The following is a 17203-nucleotide window of genomic DNA, read 5'->3' as shown; positions in this document are numbered from 1 at the left end:
AGACTAGATAGAAGGAAGAAATTTTTGACGCTGAGGGTGGTGAAACACTGGCCTAGGTTGCCCAGAGAGGTGGTGGATGCCCCATCCCTGGAAACATTCAAGGTCAGGTTGGACCTGACCTTGCTCTGAGCAACCTGATTTAGTTGAAGATGTCCCTGCCCACAGCAGGGGCGTTCGACTAGATGACTTTTAGAGATCCCCTCCAACCCAAACTGTTCTATGATTCTATGATGCTATGGTGTCCCTTCTGAATAGCTGCCAGCTCTTGGATACAATTCCATCTTTCGTAGCTACTTCACAAGAGGATGCCTATATTCCATAAGCAAAAGGTAGACTAAACAAACTGAAATGAGTCTCTTATCTTGGAAATTATATGCCCAGCACAGAATTCAGATCTGCTGCACAGTTCCATGTTATAGTACAAACTGGTCTTGAATTTACTTAGCTGCAAATATGTCAAATATCAATTCATCAATCATCTGTCACTGGCAAGGGAGAGCAAAAGAGACCTGAACTAGGATTTGCACCAGAGAAAGAATAAACTGCATCGCCACAGCAAAGGATGAATTTGTTGGCAACAGGCTGATATTGATCCAAGCAGAGACAGGGACCATTTTCTTTCCAACTGCATTTCACTTTCTGACTAGTAAATTTCTGAATGAAAATTAGATAGGACTTTAATTTTAATTAATTGTAATTTTGCTTTTCCATCATTCAAAGAAAACTGTATGATCACTGGGAAGTTGCCTGCAACAATAGAATCAATGAAAATGAGATAGGAAAGGGATCTCAAGAGATTATCTAGTCCAATACTTTGCTTTGAAACAGGAGAAACATGCTTTCGTTGTTCCATGTCAGATGTTTGTCTTCCATGTTCAGTAAAATGCATGGTGAGATAAGACTTTAGGGATAATGGCAGAAAGAAATGTTCTTGTCAGATGCTAAGAACTGAATTGCAGTATGCACTACACTACAAATTCCACTCTTTGGAGATGACTGTGTAGTGAAACATGAAGCTCATGCCTTAATGCTAATTGTCCTGCAGTGCTTCTTTGGTCCAATTCTCTCCCACTGAAAATTATCCATCACTAAAAATGAGGCCCAGTTTCTCCACTTCTTGGCAGTTTTCTGAGCAAAGATTATGTGCTATTCACTATACAGATGGCTACAGAAATTGAAAGAGAAAAAACAGGCCTTGAAGATTTAAGTTCAAAGGGACTTTGGAAAGTCCCAAGGCCCTTTTTTCTGAATCTATTTGTGGGGAGAAGGACAGGAGGGAAATGTTCATTTTATTCATTTCATTCCTTTCATTCAGAAGACAAACAGCTGTGTTAGCTATTGCTACATCCAGCTTGATAGCAGCATGCTTCATTGGTTGACATGTTACTACCTCTACGAAAACTTTACTCACTGTCTACTATTTCGGGTCTTCTGGTCCTTCTCCCTCAGCTCAGAAGAAGTAGGTTTCCTTCAGTGTCTTCCACACCCTACATTGTTTAAGCCCTACAATTTCATAAATATAAAAAAATAATAATAATGCACCAATCCTTCTGAAACTTGTCTCTCTGGCATTGTCTTTTTTAAGTTAGCCACGCACACACAAAGATCTAAAACCAGTAAAAACAACTGTGTTGCCTTTAATCAGAAAACTAATACTCATCTGAGTTGAGCTCCCACAGAATCCAAACAAAAGTTGTACTCAATTCTTCTTCTTCATGGTTGATTATATATGTTCTTAATTGTTTATACATCTGAATGCCAACAAACATGTTTATGGGTCACGAGCCAAAATGCAGTACTATAACAGTCAGATAGCTCACTTCTTACTATGAGGTTTACCTCTAATTAGAAAACCAAGTGTGTCATGATAAGTCCCCCTTTGTCATATGACTGGACTGGCAGAGAACTTGCTAAGCTGTCTGTTTTTTGGAAATACAATACTTTCCATGAACTTTATTTCACCCGTGTTAACATTATTGGTGTCAAATAGCCAGCAAATGAACTAATAAGGCACAATTAACTGAGTACCTTAAAAATACCTCTAATTAGAAAACCAAGTGTGTCATGATAAGTCCCCCTTTGTCATATGACTGGACTGGCAGAGAACTTGCTAAGCTGTCTGTTTTTTGGAAATACAATACTTTCCATGAACTTTATTTCACCCGTGTTAACATTATTGGTGTCAAATAGCCAGCAAATGAACTAATAAGGCACAATTAACTGAGTACCTTAAAAAATACCGAGAATATTGAAGAAAGGCTAACAATAAATATCTATAAAAACTAAAAATTATATGTTCTGCCTCCCTTTTCTCATCAAATTCAGAAAGAAGACATGGAAAGAGTTGTGCTTAGACAGAGAAAAGGTTTGTGACATTTTCCATTGAAATAAAAATACTAAGTAAAATCAGTCAGGCAAAAGGGAATTTATTGCACATTATGCATTTAAAGTGATGCTATTTGCAGAACTGCTGCTACTACCAGTAAGTAAGAGTGAAACCTCACTACTTCTCTACTACTTAGTGAAGCAGTGATAAAACTTTCAATGTGATATCTGATGCATGTCCACCTAACGTATTTGTAGTTGCACATCTATATATAGCAGCCTATTAGCAGTTTAACACTATTGTAAATTACTGTGAGTCTCAATGAAGCTGTTTATTTCGAGTCTATGACTCAATAATTGGTATAGAAGTCAATGGAACCAGTTTAGACTTGCTGAGAGCTTGACCCAAAATTTCTTAGTCTTAGCTATTCTGGTAAGAAATCTATTCTAGGAATAAGTAGACTGAAAAAACCCGCCCTTACATCACACAGTGACTATATTTAATCAGAAGCACAAATAAGGTAACAACTTCCCAGCCAAAGATGCATTATTGACAGATACAAAGACAAGGATATCACAAAATGTTTTTAAATAATCCAGTCTCCTAATATGGACCTAGCATATTTTCTTCCTGCCAATTTTTATGCAGAGGTAAGTGGGTAATTATTGACAACCATGCCAATATTAATTTTAAAAACTGTCTTGGTTTCTGCAATGCAACGCCTCACCAAACGGTACCAGATCTTTGGAAAACAGGGTAATAAGAGCATACCGAGAGGATGAAAAAATTCTCTTCACAAAAATCTGTAGGAGTAACTGTTTGTTTACCTCAGCAGCTCTATGTTGCTGAGGGTAGCCAAACCCAGAGACCACCTTTTTAAAGGGATTTGTAGCTTGCCTTTCTTTGAATAAATGTAATTCACACCTTATCTGTCCATCTGTAGGATAATGCCCAAAGCTGATCTGTGCTTGATGTGCAAATGCTAGGTCTATCATTTGCATGCACAAGTGATATGCAGGCACTTACATATGTAGAAGATGACATTTGAAAAACTGGCTCCTAGAATCATTCCTTCTGTGAATGTTATGCAGCCATCTGTACAAAAGTAGCAACCAAATACTTTGCCATCAGCAGAGTGTTAGCCTTTCAGATACGGCTGGTTGAGAGGGGTTTTTTGTCCAAACTTCATTTCAACAGAAAACTGTTTTTTTGACTAATACAATTTTTGAACATCATGTTAAATACGCTGTTGGTTTTCAGCTGAATCCTTCCTTTTCTCACCATTGCCAAATTTGATAGATGCTAACCATGTTCATGCCCTGGGACTTCAGTTTTCTCTGTGGTACTATAATCACGGATTCTTGTGATACATCCTAGCAGCTCAGCGAAAGAGGTGTGATCTCTTGAGGGACTGTAGCTTATGAAAAGAAACATTACCTCAGATAACACCACAGCATTTTTGGGGAAAAAAAATCAAGGTTCTTTTTCTTACCCCACTTCCAAAAGCATTAGAAAAATCCAACAAGGAAAGAATTTTCTTTCCAGTCCATCCCAGTGAAACTGAAAATCCAAATTTGCCACATAATGGTGCATCATTCTTCCAGGTGGGAACTGTTCCACGACAAAGGTCTTTTTCAGAGAAAGTTATTGTAACAAATTGTCAAAAAGATTTCTTTGCATTAAGATCAATGTAAAGTCAGCTGCTCAAACCAGGTACAAACTGGTCAGCGCTCTATTTTCAATGAAGTATGTTGCCACTTGATCAATGGAGTGGATGGACAAAGTATGCAATGAGAGAGGCACGAAGGGCAGGACCTTGGACAATGAGAACCACATATGGAATCCATGGGTCATGCACTATGCAAAACAGTCAGTAAGCTAAATCTATCAGGGGCTATACTGTTGAGACTCTGCAGTATGCCCAGTTACAGATATTAAGTACGCATGCTGCATGTTAGATTACATCTGACTCAAATAACCTAAACACAGGTGATGGCCAATGGGAGAACCCATCAAAGAGTCATGAAAACAAGAGTGTGGCAATTTTCAAAAATCTGCTGAAATAGCACACATGCCAGGACAGGTGTTATCTGCCTCTGCACAGTGTGCCAGGGAAGTTAATTAGAAAAGTGGAAGAGTGACTTCTATTTGTTATATTAATCTCTGAAAATACTCATTCCATGTTATCCTTCCTCAGTATTTTATATGCGACCGATATCATGCATTCACATGTATACACAAATCACAGACGTGGATGGGATTCTTTCAGTGAAGCATAATCAGTTTTATATTCTTTCAACCTTCTGCTGGGGGGCGGGGAGGGGGAAGCCTTTTACACTTCATCTGTATATTTAGGACAAATTTTGCTCTCAGTTACATAAATCCTGGTATCTGTTGAACCAAACAGAATTTTATCCATGAATCAGAAAAAAAAAATTGCTCTTCCTAAGGAAATGTTGCTGCAAGCCAACAGCTTTTAGAAAGAAATCTTGCATTAGACTTTACTTGCAAAAACTCTCTGGAGAGCCAAGGTGCCCAACAATGTCTGTGCTCCCTTTAGGAGGAGATATTTAAAATTTGCCATTTTTTTCTCCCCCCTTTCCTTCACATCATGCCTTGCTCTTTACAAGAACACTGAATGGAGGAACAAAGCAATCTTATCCCACTTCGGTAATGCTTTATTCTCCCATCCTACTTTCATAGTGTTTTATATACACTTTCTGATACGGTGAATTATTGCACAGGATGCAAGACAATGACAAATCCGGATCTAGAAGCCAGTGGACTTGGGATTTTCTTTTGTTTATGTATGAAAAATGCATTTAGGTGCCCCGTCCTCAACTAGCAGCAGTGCTTTGTTTTTGCTACCAGAAACCTTTCTAAGTCAGGTTTTAGTGAAAAAGGACATCAGGTAGGTGACAGCTTTTATGAAGCGTATGTTTAAAATCATTCCCCCCTCTCCAGGCTGACATCCATTTCCATAGAAACAGAGGTGGAAATGAACCATTAGCATCTATGAGTCAATTTAAGCTACTAGAGGTCAATTTCTATCACTGAAAAAAGAGCTTGAATTAGTGAAAATGGGAGTTTTAAAATGACCCTTAAAAAATCTTTTAATGTACTTTTCTGCACTTGCCAGGCTGGGTCTCTGTGGAACACAGTCACAAAGGCACTCGGAGACAGCAGTGAAGCAGAGGAGGAGGATGAGAACTCCAGATCACATGCAATAGCTGGAAGAAAAACCAAAAAAGGCAGATGAAACTTTGGGGTTCTAAAGCCCCAAAATTAAAATGCTAATTTAAAATTGCATAGACTTGGTTTTTAAACAGTGACTTTTTAATATCTTTGTTTGAAAGCAAAATTCTCAAGTCCCTTTGACAATTGCAACTATACTCTTCAGGAATTCACTTTCCTTGGAAAGGTACAATTACAGGAGAGAAGCAGCTATCTAGGTCACGGGGATATTTAGTTACTAATCATATATACTGTGATATGTTGTTTTACCAGTGCAGTCTACCCCCAAAGACATGAAAGAAGAAATTCCAAAGTATCTTTTGCTATGTAATTGCAGAATGCTGAGCTGTAAGAACGCTAGACTTGAGGTCTCTTGAGATTATGGTTTAGCAGCATGGTACAGATACTGAACCTCACATTTCTTTTATTGTGGTGAAGTTCCATTGCCATTAATGACATTACTCCTGCTTTCTAAGTATGAGAAGCTTCCTTTGTGGGAAATCAGGGCAATCAAAACCAGTTTTGCAGTGGCTGCTTTCAAGCCTAAGTGTGCATGTGTTGTGCTCTATTTGCACATTACATCAACCACAATATTCGACTGCCATTTTTGCTCGTGTCTTTGTATGCAGTTAAAAGTCTGCATGTTCTTTCTGGAGTTCGTACCCACTGCACAAGGCTTTAAAAGCATCAACTAGGAGTCTGTGCTGCAAAATCATACTTCTACTTGAAGACAGAGCAGCAACATTTCTGCACAGCAGTTTGGATGCCTAGGGCTCAGTAGCTTCTCCTCTCTTTGGATGAGTTTCACTCCCCTCACAGATGGTTAAAGGATGAAAATTACATGCCTATTATTTTTTTTTTTTCAGGAATTCTGCCTGATTTCTACAGTGCATTGATATAAAGGTCAAATTCCATCAGCTTCTGCCAGGGAATTCTCTGAATTTTGTTCTTTTTTCCAGGACACACAATGAAGCAGTACACTTGCCTTAAAAATGTTTCAACTTTTGGGGGATTTGTTAATTTCTTTTCTTCCAAAAGAAGCATTACCTTTGTAAAGGATTTGTTGCTTTCTGTATTTAGCTCCATTATTTCAGCATTTAGTCTTCAGCATTGGGTTGACTCCTTTTTTTCAGTCTCCAAAGCTTTCAGAAGCGAAAAAGAACATCGTGTTCCTGCGGACTGCCCAGGACACATGCTTCACAGCTGTGCCAAGTTTGCAGCTGACCAATTGGCCTACGTTGCAAGAAGACTCATTTTCAAAATTTACAATCGTTTTTTTTAATGTGTGCCAGATAGGCCGATTCACTGTGAGACTTCTTTGATTTTACTGACGTTTAGAGCCTCATCCAGTTCCCAGTGAAGTCAATGGGTGTCTTTCCAGTCCTTATAGCAGGACTTGGATGAATCTCTAAGTGGGCAGAACTGTTTCCCGTCACCTATTTTGCCCACTGAGATATTCAAAAGATCACTGACCCCCATCCTCTAACATTGTATAATGGCATTTATCCTGGAATTTAAAGGAATTGCATTATCTTCAAAGGTACCTATCAAATTAAAGGTGGCGGCTGACTTAAACTAACAAATTCCCCAGCATTAAGCCTCTCATGGAAATGGTAATACTAATGGCGTTATTCTGTTTGATTTGTTCCAGAAATAATGTGTGCCTTTTAGAGTACTAAGTCCTGCTCCCTGAACATGGTGGCTTGTCTGGGTGAAGGAAGTGCACAAACAAGCAAGTGTTAGCCATCTAATCTAAAATACTACAACATAAGTTCACTAGCAGAAGTGGAAGCAGGCATAATTCAACCATAAAATGTTTTGATTAGAGTTTAATGTCTGAAACTATTTCAGACTCAATATTTCAGTTTACAGTGCATATAAACAGATTTCTGAAAATCAGCATTTGCAAAGATGAAATCATAAGCTGGAAGACTCCAAACCCAGATGACATTTGAGTCTGTAGCCAACAATCGCATCCACTCTGCAGCGTAAAACCAACAGGGCAGCAGCAAAGTTCATATATGTACTTGTATCTGTATGTTACTGTACATGCTCTGATGCCATTTTTCTGGTGTGTGCAAAAAGAAAGAAAACAAACAAACAAAAAAACAATTGGACAGTTTGGTGCTTTTTGTTCCAATCACTAACCTAACTACTGAGGGGAAATGAAAGAAAATGAAGCTGAATAATTCCTCTCCCCAGTTGCTAGGGAAATTCTTTTCAGCGACGTGAAGCAGCACGATATCAGAACAGTATACATAGGGAGGAGTGAAGGAGGCAAGATAGCCTATTTGCTTTTTGGAACTCTACTTTTCTCTCCCCATTTCAGTATCATCCTCCATCTCTGGAGTCATTATAAAGAAGCACACAGAAGAGACAGAAATTAAAAAGATAAATTGTTACAAGAAAATAAAAGAATATTTGTCCCAAGGAAGAGTTGGTGCACACCACTTCTGCTATACTTCTGGTGAAAGATCACAAACACCTAATAATTCCAGCACAGTTGAAGTTGTCACTCTCACGACTTTCTGGTATCTGAATTCAGGATTGCTTAGGACTCTAAATTCCTTGAATTGGTAGATCTTCATGCTTGTTATTTGGCACTGGACTGTTCACTCCAGAAAGTTATTGGAGTAAGACTCCTGAAAACAAAGAGAGAAAGTTACCTATTGTAGGCACAAAGGCATGTGACTTGTCTGAAGTGGAGCTAAATTAGGGTGACATATCAAGAAAAGTTTTTAGTAGTGATGTCTACAGAAACATGGAATGTTACACCAAATAGAAGAGCGGAAGAACCACTTAAAATGCTGTTGTTCAAGACACTTGAGAACAGGCTATATGGAACAACCTGAGTATGAAGAGCATGAACTAGAAGTATAATGGGTCCTTTCCATCTCCACTTTCTCCACAATCTAACATAATTGAAAGTGCACTGTCAGAAAAACTGGTAAAAGGTACAGAATGTTTTTCTACATTTCTGTTAAGAGAAGGGAAAAGCTATGAAATCAGTTAAAAGAAGCACTAAATCTAAAACCAAGCAATTATGGAAGAAGTGATGTTAGACTGCAAGAAGAAAGGAAGAACAGACTTTCCTCCAAAAAGTGAGCAAGGAAAGAATAAAAATCTATGTCACTGCAAACATTAACACTTGATAGTTTTCTCTCTAAAATAGTTTCCATTTCCAGTTGTGTTGTTTCCCAAAGAGAAAACAAAGAAGTCGGACATAGAAACCTGACGAGATCATGCTACCTCAAATGAAATGAGAAGAGAAGGCCAAAACTAGGCAAAGCAATAGCCCAAGACCCCTGGACAAGTTTCTTCCAAGGCAGCTTAGAGTCATGTAAGGATGTTAAACCTATTTTCCCTTTCCTTCACTTTGCCTTCGTTTTCCTTGCTCCCAACACACTCACCTCCATTCCTGTCCTTGCCCCACCCGGACAAAAGAAGATGGCTATAATGAGAAGGACCAAGAAACGACTTCATGAACCACTACATCTGGGGATCTGCAAAGTCTGGATTTTGTCACTATACCAGGAATGCAAAATATGAAAAGAATGGAAATCTGCCTTAGCTACTGGAGTTAGTCCAGCGGCTAGCTAAGGTAGCAGTTATTGTTTATTTATACTACAATATCATTCAGTAGGTTTGTGTGGACCAAAGTTTTGTAATCTTAGGTGCTATGTAAGCACAAAAAAAGACATCCTCTCCTTGGGGCAGGAATTGAAAGGTAAAATGAGTTTATTGAGGATTTGGTAACCAGTGAGGTGAAAGAGAAGAACAGGGAGGCAGCAGCTAGAGCACACACCAAAGCAAGGGGCTGAGAAACAGGTCTCAAGTCACTATTTCTGCCTAAGACAGTAATGACCACTTCACTTAGACAGCTGATACTGTCCATGGGCTTAGCAGCACATTTAGACGTTTCACCTCCTTGTCTGGACAAGAGTGGCTCATACAGGGGGAGAATCTGATCATGAAAACTGCAGAGTGTGAAAGTGATGCAGGTAGTGTGGGTGTGCATACATGTGTGTGAGGGACAGGTCATGTCATCTTTCTTGGGTTTTGCCAGGAAGATTTCTTTGCTGTTCCCTGCATTTCTTTACTGACCACTACTATAACATCAACAGTCATACCAAAACCCTATGAGGGGTAGTACTTTAAATTAATTAGCCTCTGTATTCTGTGTTTCACCGGGTGAGTTAGGTAGTAGATCCAGTATCAACAGGCTTTACTTATTTCTTGCAAATACACATGTGAGAGAGTGGTTCTGGGCTGCACACCTGGCAAACAGAGAGCTGAGACTGCTGGAGCTGACTAGGGCTTCATTCTTCTTTTCTGCCTACCAACTACATCCATGAAAAGGGAGGCTGCATAAAAATACCCTTAGGGCACTGCACCAGGGAGTGCTAGGGGTGAGGACAGACCATTGATTTGCCCTGCAGTCACCAGGTCTGCACTGCTGATCTTTAAATGGAAGCATGAACCTAACTGCAGGACAAAGGGAAATGGCCCCAGAATGCAACAAGACAACTGGCTCCTCTGAAATCACAAGACAACTGGCTCCTCTGAAATCCTAACTGAAGTAGCAGTGACATTTATATTGATCATGAAATCCCCTTTTTAGGAATATTCATTAAAAATGAGCCAAATTTCTCTCTTAGCTTATTTGTAACAACAGACTTCTGAATCCTATAACAGAAGCAGATAAATGCTCAATTAATAAATGAATGGTTATGTTTCTGAAATAATACTCGGTTCCATATGGGCTAACAATTTGCTTGGAAAGCAGCTGATAAAAATCTTAGACACAGAAGAGGAAATTGTTACTAGTTCCTTGCTCAATTATGTTTACTTTCAACACTGCCTCAGATAATATTCATACATTGCCCACTGAAGAATTCCAGCTCTTTTTCTCAGAGATAAGCATACCCACAGCCAAGATGTTCTCATAAAAGATTAAAATTCCTCCCCATATCAACAACAAATTAGTCATTCATTTTCACACTGTTGCACTCTGGAATCAGAAAAATATAAATTATTAACTATTCTTATATGCAATTTATAAAAGCAACTATTTTAGTTAATTGCTAATTTGAGCATGGCTTAAAAACAAATGAGAAAATGTACTGTAAATGTTAGCACTCAAGCATATAAAGTGGATTCTACCAGGAACAATAGTAGCACTTAGCAGGGAGATTTGGGGAATAATTCTTCATAGGAATAACTCTTAATACAAAAAAGATTTGCTGAAGACTTCATTTTCCTACATGGTAGTATAAAAATGGATCAAGGTATTTAGGATACTATTTCTGTGTTATGTATCACTTATAACTAAGACTGTATTTTGTTCCCTCCTGTAGTGGAGAGTACTTTTATTGGTAGATACAGGAATATGGTTACATGCACTTGTGACTATTTAAGAAACCTGTGTGGTAAGCTAATGATAAAATCCAGTGAAATCTATTGACAAGATAAATAATTATGACAAAAATATTTAACACTTTAACTTCATAACATTCCAGAAAGGGAATCCTTTAAACAGATCTGTCTGCATCACACTCTTTTACTAGCAATGCACCCAGATACATAAATAACCCAGTGGCATAAATAAATACATGCTGGTTCACCTCAGGTGAGGATTGACAAGCAGGCTTCAACAGGGCTCAGCACAAGGACGTGGGACTATGTGGTTTGGTTCCTTTGTGGGACTAGATATGACAATGGTTTTCTAAGGAGTAAAATATCTTTTCACACAGGTAGGGTAGGTCCTGAAATTATAAGGAATGTTCAGTGGAATGTATTCCACTCAGAGTTATCATGCAAGGTAGTGGACATATGTAAATAAAATATCAGTCAGCAATTTTCTGGTATGACAGAGGGCTGTCCCTGCCTCTTAAAGCTTCAGTTCTATGAATTAAAAATTATATTCAAACAGTAAAGCCATGCCAGAGAACGTTCTTTTTTCTTTCTTATTCATGAATCAAGCTCCCATTGGACTGAGTTGGTGATCCGTCTCAGTGCCCCACCAGGATCTTGTCCAGCTCTTCTGCAGATGAGAAGGCTCCAGCACACAGGCTGTGGCCAGGTGAGTTGGACAGAACAGACTGCAAGCACAGAACTTTGTACTTTCTGCTCAGACTATAGTATAAACAAAGGCTGGTGAGAAGCCAGAACTGTTGATTTGGCAAAAATGTAGGCCCACCACCCCAGGCCTATGTTCCATGGGCACATACGGGAAGAAAGAAGTTGTACTCTTATTCTGCTGCTATAGACCAGGTGCAGGATAAAGTTAATACGCAAAGTGTGAGCTCACCTGCCACAAACCGGGCTGTGCAGACTCCTAGCAGGTCTCTCAGCTTTGCACTGCTCTCCTCCAGTGGATCTGTGTGTTGCTTGATGCATTATGGAACAGAAGTTACTGCCACTAGCTGGAATCTAACTGCAGGGAAAGCATTGAGACTCAGGCTCTTCGTTCTGGAAGTCCTCAGCTTGATCCTAAGCCTGACTGTCCACTTCTAGCAACAACCCTGAGGGCTACCACACTTCCCTGCTCTACCACACTGCGTCACTGAATCAAGGTCACGTGCGCAAGTCAACCCCAACAGCAGTTTTCAGGGAGAACGAAGCCTCCAACAGAAACAGCACTGCAATAGTTTCCAGGATCAGGCACAGGCATGGGCAGTTTCTGTACTGAGCATACAGGGAGGCACTGGTTGACCTAAGCCCTTTACCCACCTCTCACCACACAGCTCTCCAGAGTGCACCTCCTGTTGCAACGCCTGCTCCAAAGATAAGCACAGCTGAGGCTTGGATCCCACTGATGCATCTAGCCACAGGGCATAAGCCAATGAAAATTGAGAGCTATGGATCACGTCTGTTGCTGTGAAGACACCCCTGCAGCAAAACTACTGAAGGGATCTGTCTTTTTACTTGGTAACAGAAGAGAAGTTTTCTCCTTTTTCTATAGTCACACTGGCCTCATCACTCAGCGTAAGCTATCTCAAGGAGGTCTCTTTTGACTGAGACAGCCAGGGCAACACACTGAATACCCCGCTGTTGTCATGGAGGGAGGGAGGACTCTTCAAGAAATACTGAGGCCTCAGAATGAATACTGGCATGGGAAGTGAAATCTATTTCAGAGTACCTCCAAAAATTGTCTCCCTTTAGCTTTTTCTTGCCAAGGCTCACTAACATTCCATGCAGTGCTGATACGATATGAAATATAGCACTGTGTAGGAGAAGCTCACCAGGCTTACCAGAATTACTTAATTCCCATTTTAGCTGTTACATTCCTGTATGGGACCCAGATACATAGATCAGGCATCCATCCAGCCTGTCCCTGTTCCCATTACAAGTGGTGGAAGAAAATCAAGTTTGTATTATATGATCACAGGCCTTACAGAGAATTGTAATGCTTTATTAAAAATCTAGAATACATGATACTCTCCAACTCAAAATAAGGTAAGACTCCCAGTCCACAGTGAAGAATATCTGTAGACTGTAAGCTCCTTGACTTTTCTTTTGAATAAGTGTTTTTTTCAGTTCACTACTCCATCACTGAAATGCTATTCTAAGCATTCTCTGCATTATTTTGTAGACCATTAACAACCACAAAAAAAAAAAAAAGACATAGGGGAAACTTGCAGTGATTTAAAAGTGAGATACTGGGCTGTGAATTCAACAGGCCCTGTCTTCCCCCAGCTCTCCTGAATGTAGCACCATGGGGCAGCATGTGCAACATAACACACACTGTTCACCCAGACCTCCCTCTGTTTCTCTCTACTGAAAGCAGAAACACTCTCCAAGGCCAACTGCTTACAACTTTTTTCACAGGTGAATCTACCACACATGCCCCTATAACTCAATTTCCATGTGGCTTATATTAGCCACATTTTTGCTCTCCAGCTTATTCCATTTTGCTGTTACTACAAGCAACTGAGAGCCAGTTGTAGCTTGACTAAGGCACATAACTCGGGCAAGGCACATTATAGGCTCACCCAACTTGGAGTTTCTCTGGGTGATACTTTAGTTGTGAATATCTAAATTATATTTATTACCTAAATATCTAAAGGCCTCTGTGCTGAGTGCTGTATAAGTACTGAGACAAGCCAACCTTGCAGGGATACTGGCCCTCCCTGGACCACCATTTCCTGCCTCCTGGCCTTCCAGAGAAAACGGATCATAGTCCTCAGGTGCTGCAGGGCAATCTGAGACACGGGATTTACTTCCCACAGTCCAGCCCCTTGGCAGTTTTGAGTTCAGTCACATACAAGAACAGCCACAGTTTCAGAACACGTCACACTGCTTTAATAGCACTTCCTCTCATCAGCTTCCAAGAAAATGTTTGCTGTACCAGCAATTCTTCTGTCCTGCATTTAACCATGATGTTTCTTACAGTGCACCTCACCATATCAGTCTGTTCCCACAGCCTATACATTTTGTGGGTTTTTTTTTCCTATACTCAAGCCATCAGCGTCTTCTGCTTCTTTTATGACTTTCTCTCTAGGACTTGTGAAAGTCAAACCATTTTTTTCTGTGTCACATTTAAGACTTTTTTATGTTGGCTACTGTCTCAATCCATTTCTGTACTGAGTTCAGCTATTTCTTACATCTTCAAGGCTGTCACAAGATCCCTCTGAGATCTGACTTATGATATGACACAGCTGATGTACTACAAGTTCCCCAAATTCCTCTACTTTAAAAAGTGATGCTTCAGGAAACAGGCCAGAGGGCAGTCCTGCCTCTTAAGAAGCTGGTGACCCTACCATAAGCCACAGTTGCAAGGGATCTCTTTTCAGTAGCAAGTTGCATGAATAAATTGCACTTCATAACATAGTTTCTGCTTCAGGCAGCCGGCACACTCAAACACGGGCAGCAAGAGACCAAACCCTGCTCCAGACAACATAGCTCACTTTCATCATGATCTGAGGGGATGATGGTATCTTTGCACCAGCCACTGATTTTTGTTTGCCATCCAAACCTATGCCCATCCAAAAAAAACCCAGCCCCCTACACCAGCAACAAATACTGTCGGAGACTACATGGCTCTGTTTTAGGTCCATTTCCCTCTCTTGTAAAGGTTATTGGGAGGCACTCTTTTTGCAAAATGCATTTCATTTCCAAAGTCATACAGAAGAGAAATACTTTTCTGATATGAAACGTGCAACAACAATGTACAAATTGGTGGGCAAACGCTACCATCCTTATCTTTGAATTGCCATTCTTTTCCTTAGACCCCAAAACCTTACTTGAAAACTGTGGTTTTCTCCACCCCCTCCCCTTTTCTTTGTGGTTTAACAGATAAAGTCAGAATGGGAGGAGGTTCCACCGCTTTTGCTGCAAGTAAAAACATTAAATTATTCTGTTATTCTGAGGCTCACTGATAGTATGAAGATGACAACTGAACACCAAGGATAGCATTTTCTTGTTCTGCTAGTAACAGAGAGCTTCTTTGGTTGGGTTTTTCAGTTTAGCAAATTCCTGATGCAACTGTCTTGATATGAGCTCTTCAAGTTTTTACCTCCATTTTTTCCCCAGAATAACATTCTTTTTCTCCCTTTTTTTTTATTTTTGCAAAGAAAGTAATTTCTAAACAACTATTCAGTTTATACTGAAATATACTAGCTCACATGCATTTGTCAAATCCTATTTTTAATCTAATTAAAAAGGTGTCCTAGTAGCACATACCAAATAAATATTCTTATAGAAACGTCACATGTAATATATTGACTCTACTACATTCCAAATGAAAATAAAAGCAAGTCAAATTCCATAGAATCACAGATCTGCAGAATAATTTAGGTTGGAAAGGACCTCTGAGGGCCATCTAGTCCAGCCCCTCCAGTTTGCTCCAAGCAGGGCTAGCTTCAAAGTTACATCATGTAAACAAAAAAGGTTTCCAAACACTAACTGCTCATATAATTGCTTGTTCTACACTGACATTCATTTAATAGCTTTGTGACATTTTTACAATAAGACATAATTTCTTGTAGTACAGCAACTACGTTGTTGCCATAAAACACCACAAACACCCTACTCAGATGACAGGCACAGTTAACAATCAATTACATGTGCATATGTGTTGGTACACATGGGCACTGAGGAGACCCATGATGAATTATCCTGTCCTACAGCTGCAAGGTGGAACTGGCACTGTTAGTTCCACTTGCTGTTTATACCAAGGAAGAGGAGTAGGTAGGAGTAAGAAAGGCAATTTGCTGCCATGCATTTCCCCTTGAAAAAGTGAGAGGCAAATGTTCTCAGCTAACTGAGATTTAAGGAAGCCTGACTTTCTAAGGTGCAGCTCACAGCACTTATATTATCATTTTGGGCTTGCTAGAACGACGGCTGTCATGTTGTGTGATAATATTTGCAACAAACAGGTGGAAGCCTTGTTGCTACGCTGTTAGTTAGCAACAGAATACCATGATACAGCTAATTAATCACATTGCAAATTTGTCTCAAAATTAAAAAAAATGATAACTCTGGCCCATCAGATTAAACAGCAAAGATTCATTCATTTATTGCTGCAATAAAAAAGACCTACTTTCCTAGCCCAGGCAGCAAAAGGAAACTGAATACACTTTTCTTCTGGCCCTGAACTCCTACTAGATTCACAGCATGAGCCTTAATTTTGTATTTGCTTCCTAGTACTGTAATTGTTAGAGATGTCACTCAAGATGTATTTTATGTAGGAGCAACAGCACATGTTCCTGCCTGGCAGAATTTGGATTATTCATGCCCATATTGCAGTGAATTTCGCAGGCTCTACAAAAACACGTCTAAATTGGCAAGCTTTCCAAGGCTTGCTCTTGCATCTTATGTACTTTGCAAGAGAAGAGAAGGTGCCATCTATCAAGTACCCATATTGAGACTTCCTGTGATGAGTGACTCCTATGAATAATTGATTTAAGTGTCCAGGATATCTCAGACAATCGGTAATAAGATGTGACCGCTTCCACCTCAATGTTTTTGGAAGAAACAAGACAACTCTTACTCTATACAAACTGATACAAAATGACTAAATGGTCTCAACCTAAATTAAACTGCATCTACTTCTCATACTGAGCTCACTATTGCAGGATGAAAATTTCCCTGTGATCAGATGTCAATACCAAAACCTACAAATGGCATCTTTAAGGAAACAGTCTCAGTAGAAAACACATCTACAGATGGCAGTGGAAATTTAGATACATTATTACTCATGGGGGTCTTATTACTCCTGGTGGTCTTATTCAGACGGTGCTGATAGACGTTGGGTGCACGAATGGTACAGTGCACGTGAAAACTTCCAAGATTTCTGTTCATGCCGCACCACTTGTCTACACAGAAGACACGAGTCTTGCACGGCTGTCAGGCCTAGACTTTTCTATCACTTAGCATACAAGCACTGAAAGAGTAGAGGAGGAATTACTCATATATTTCATAAAAAGCAGAATCTATGTTTATGTAATTTTAGACGGTTGAAAGATAAACACAGATGTTGCATTTGCAGATATGATATTTATAACGCTATTTTATCAGTTGTGCTGTGCTTCAGACATGGAAAAACATTGTCTATTTGTCTTAATAGGCTGTAGATCAAAAAAAAAAATTCATACAGATTTTAAAAGGTTTCTTGACAAAATGTAAATTTTCATACATTTA

This window comes from Aptenodytes forsteri, unplaced genomic scaffold (assembly GCF_000699145.1).
Source record: "Aptenodytes forsteri isolate BGI_AS27 unplaced genomic scaffold, ASM69914v1 Scaffold92, whole genome shotgun sequence".
NCBI lineage: Eukaryota > Metazoa > Chordata > Aves > Sphenisciformes > Spheniscidae > Aptenodytes > Aptenodytes forsteri.
This window is presented reverse-complemented; position numbering follows the sequence as displayed.